Below are 5,267 nucleotides of genomic sequence, written 5' to 3'. Positions count from 1 at the left end.
TTGTCAGTCAGGTTATATTAATAATCTTTAAATCAATTCAAAAATGTAAGCTTAAAGGATAATAAAACTCAATTTTTTTTTCTTTCATGATTCAGATAGAGCAGCAATTTTAATCAACTTTCTAATTTACTCCTATTATCAATTTCTCTTTGTTCTCTTGCTATCTTTATTTTTAAAAACAGGAATGTAAGCTAAGGAGCCTATTTTTGGTGCAGCACCTGGGTAGCGCTTGCTCATTGGTGGCTACATTTTAATAGATATTTCTATATGTATCTGTATAAACCTATACCTATATATATATAATACAAAAAAAATCATCATATATGTGTGTGTGTGTGTATATATATATATATATATATATATATATATATATATACAGGTATATGTATATATATATATATATATATATATATATATATATATAAATATATAGAACAGGCTAACAATGGTATTGAGACAGTTGCTGTGAGTGTGCTTCTCTCTGTATGCATTTAGTCTCCCTATTGGAAAAAGGGGCAACTAGCCGTGGACTCCTTGCTCAGTGTGCTTAGAGGAATATGGCTACACCTCACTGACGAGGCCAATGAAGGCCGAAACGATTGTCTGGGGTTGCTGTGTTACTTGTTCAGAGAGGAATTGCCTGGTATTTCGGCGCTGGACTGACCGTAATAGGCAGGATCAGACTGATATACTACAGGAAAATTCTACTCTGTGAAAAGCATTACTGGGCTAAAAAGCTGCACCCAGATGGTAAATCGCCATAGAACAGGTTTAACAATAGTATTGAGCAAGTTGTTTGTTCCTGTGAGTGCACGTCTCTCTGTGTATATGTATATATATATATATATATATATATATATATATATAAATGTACTTAAAAATAAATAGAACTTGTTATTTTATGTGAAGAACATTGAAATTCAAAATATTCATAACTACTTTCAGGTTAGCACTGTAAGTTGAACTCAGTGTTGGGTTAGCACATGAGTGATAAGTGTTAGGCTTTTTCAGTTTGTGTGTTCTATTGTAGTCGATGGAGAGAAGTTAACGTGGTCACGATATCCAAAGTCTCTAAGGCCTAGATTTAGAGTTGGGCGGTAGCCGTCAAAACCAGCGTTAGAGGCTGCTAACGCTGGTTTTTACTGCCCGCTGGTATTTGGAGTCAGTCAGGAAAGGGTCTAACGCTCACTTTCCAGCCGCGACTTTTCCATACCGCAGATCCCCCTACGCCATTTGCGTATCCTATCTTTTCAATGGGATCTTTCTAACGCCGGTATTTAGAGTCGTGGCTGAAGTGAGCGTTCGAAATCTAACGACAAAACTCCAGCCGCAGAAAAAAGTCAGTAGTTAAGAGCTTTCTGGGCTAACGCCGGTTCATAAAGCTCTTAACTACTGTGCTCTAAAGTACACTAACACCCATAAACTACCTATGTACCCCTAAACCGGGGTCCCCCCACATCGCCGCCACTATAATAAAAAATTTTAACCCCTAATCTGCCGCTCCATACACCGCGGCCACCTACGTTATCCCTATGTACCCCTAATCTGCTGCCCCTAATACCGCCGACCCCTATATTATATTTATTAACCCCTAATATGCCGCCACCAATGTCGCCTCCACCTACCTACAATAATTAACCCCTAATCTGCCGACTGGAGCTCACCGCTACTATAATAAATGTATTAACCCCTAATCCGCCTCACTCCCACCTCATTAACCCTATAATAAATAGTATTACCCCTAATCTGCTCTCCCTAACATCACCGACACCTAACTTCAAGTATTAACTCCTAATCTGCCGACCGGAGCTCACCGCTACTCTACTAAATTTTTTAACACCTAAAGCTAAGTCTAACCCTAACCCTAACACCCCCTAAGTTAAATATAATTTTTATCTAACGAAATAAATTAACTCTTATTAAATAAATTATTCCTATTTAAATCTAAATACTTGCTTGTAAAATAAACCCTAATATAGCTACAATATAAATTATAATTATATTGTAGCTATTTTAGGATTAATATTTATTTTACAGGCAACTTTGTATTTATTTTAACCAGGTACAATAGCTATTAAATAGTTAAGAACTATTTAATAGTTACCTAGTTAAAATAATTACAAAATTACCTGTAAAATAAATCCTAACCTAAGTTAAAATTAAACCTAACACTACACTATCAATAAAAAAATTAAATAAAATACCTACAATTATCTACAATTAAACCTAACACTACACTATCAATAAATTAATTAAATACAATACCTACAAATAAATACAATGAAATAAACTAACTAAAGTACAAAAAATAAAAAAGAACTAAGTTACAAAAAATAAAAAAATATTTACAAACATTAGAAAAATATTACAACAATTTTAAACTAATTACACCTACTCTAAGCCCCCTAATAAAATAACAAAGCCCCCCAAAATAAAAAAATGCCCTACCCTATTCTAAAATTAAAATAGGAAAGCTCTTTTACCTTACCAGCCCTGAAAAGGGCCCTTTGCGGGGCATGCCCCTAAAGAATTAATACCCCCCCCAACATTACAACCCACCACCCACATACCCCTAATCTAACCCAAACCCCCCTTAAATAAACCTAACACTAAGCCCCTGAAGATCTCCCTACCTTGTCTTCACCTCACCGGGTTCAGCGATCGGTCCAGAAGAGGGTCCGAAGTCTTGATCCAAGCGGCGGCTGAAGAACTCCATCATCGGGCTGAAGTCGGAAGTCAAGACCATCATCGGGATGAAGTCTTCTATCAAGCGGTATCTTCAATCTTCTTTCTTCCGGGGCGGAGTGGAGCCATCTTCTTCCCAGCCGACGCGGATCCATCCTCTTCAACCGACGCCTACTCGCCGGATGACGGTTCCTTTAAATGACGTCATCCAAGATGGCGTCCCTCGAATTCCGATTGGCTGATAGGATTCTATCAGCCAATCGGAATTAAGGTAGGAATATTCTGATTGGCTGATGGAATCAGCCAATCAGATTCAAGTTCAATCCGATTGGCTGATCCAATCAGCCAATCAGATTGAGCTCGCATTCCATTGGCTGATCGGAACAGCCAATAGAATGCAATCTCAATCTGATTGAATCCTATCAGCCAATCGGAATTCGAGGGACGCCATCTTGAATGACGTCATTTAAAGGAACCGTCATTCGGCGAGTAGGCGACGGTTGAAGAGGATGCATCCGCGTCGGCTGGGAAGAAGATGGCTCTGCTCTGGAAGAAAGAAGATTGAAGATGCCGCTTGATAGAAGACTTCATCCCGATGATGGACTTCCGACTTCAGCCCGATGATGGAGTTCTTCTGCCGCCGCTTGGATCAAGACTTCGGACCCTCTTCTGGACCGATCTCTGAACCCGGTAAGGTGAAGACAAGGTAGGGAGATCTTCAGGGGCTTAGTGTTAGGTTTATTTAAGGGGGGTTTGGGTTAGATTAGGGGTATGTGGGTGGTGGGTTGTAATGTTGGGGGGGGGTATTGTATGTTTTCTTTTTACAGGCAAAAGAGCTGAATTCTTTAAGGGGAATGCCCCGCAAAGGGCCCTTTTCAGGGCTGGTAAGGTAAAAGAGCTTTTCTATTTTAATTTTAGAATAGGGTAGGGCATTTTTTTATTTTGGGGGGCTTTGTTATTTTATTAGGGGGCTTAGAGTAGGTGTAATTAGTTTAAAATTGTTGTAATATTTTTCTAATGTTTGTAAATATTTAAATTATAATTATATTATAGCTATTTTAGGATTAATATTTATTTTACAGGCAACTTTGTATTTATTTTAACCAGGTACAATAGCTATTAAATAGTTAAGAACTATTTAATAGCTAAAATAGTTAAAATAATTACAAAATTACCTGTAAAATAAATCCTAACCTAAGTTACAATTAAACCTAACACTACACTATCAATAAATTAATTAAAAAAAATACCTACAATTACCTACAATTAAACCTAAAACTACACTATCAATAAATTAATTAAATACAATATCTACAAAGAAATACAATGAAATAAACTAACTAAAGTACAAAAAATAAAAAAGAACTAAGTTACAAAAAATAAAAAAATATTTACAAACATCAGAAAAATATTACAACAATTTTAAACTAATTACACCTACTCTAAGCCCCCTAATAAAATAACAAAGCCCCCCAAAATAAAAAAAAATGCCCTACCCTATTCTAAATTACTAAAGTTCAAAGCTCTTTTACCTTACCAGCCCTGAACAGGGCCCTTTGCGGGGCATGCCCCAAAGAATTCAGCTCTTTTGCCTGTAAAAAAAAAAAATACCCCCCCCCCCAACATTACAACCCACCACCCACATACCCCTAATCTAACCCAAACCCCCCTTAAATAAACCTAACACTAAGCCCCTGAAGATCTTCCTACCTTATCTTCACCATACCAGGTTCACCGATCGATCCAGAAGAGCTCCTCCGATGTCTTGATCCAAGCCCAAGCGGGGGGCTGAAGATGTCCATGATCCGGCTGAAGTCTTCATCCAAGCGGGAGCTGAAGAGGTCCATGATCCGGCTGAAGTCTTCTATCAACGGCATCTTCAATCTTCTTTCTTCCGGATCCATGTTCATCTTGCAGACCTCCGACGCGGAACATCCTGCTGGCCCGACGGACTACCGACGAATGAAGGCTCCTTTAAGGGACGTCATCCAAGATGGCATCCCTCGAATTCCGATTGGCTGATAGGATTCTATCAGCCAATCGGAATTAAGGTAGGAAAATTCTGATTGGCTGATGGAATCAGCCAATCAGAATCAAGTTCAATCCGATTGGCTGATCCGATCAGCCAATCAGATTGAGCTTGCATTCTATTGGCTGATCGGAACAGCCAATAGAATGCAAGCTCAATCTGATTGGCTGATTAAATCAGCCAATCGGATTGAACTTGATTCTGATTGGCTGATTCCATCAGCCAATCAGAATTTTCCTACCTTAATTCCGATTGGCTGATAGAATCCTATCAGCCAATCGGAATTTGAGGGATGCCATCTTGGATGACGTCCCTTAAAGGAACCGTCATTTGTCGGGAAGTCGTCGGTGAAGATGGATGTTCCGCGTTGGCGGGATGAACATGGTATCCGGAAGAAAGAAATTGAAGATGCCGTTGATAGAAGACTTCAGCCGGATCATGGACCTCTTCAGCTCCCGCTTGGATGAAGACTTCAGCCGGATCATGGACCTCTTCAGCCCCACGCTTGGGCTTGGATCAAGACATCGGAGGAGCTCTTCTGGATCGATCGGTG

The sequence above is a fragment of the Bombina bombina genome, chromosome 8, assembly GCF_027579735.1.
Source record: "Bombina bombina isolate aBomBom1 chromosome 8, aBomBom1.pri, whole genome shotgun sequence".
NCBI classification, from domain to species: Eukaryota; Metazoa; Chordata; class Amphibia; order Anura; family Bombinatoridae; genus Bombina; species Bombina bombina.
The sequence above is the reverse complement of the archived record's forward strand: the minus strand, read 5'-3'. Positions refer to the sequence as shown.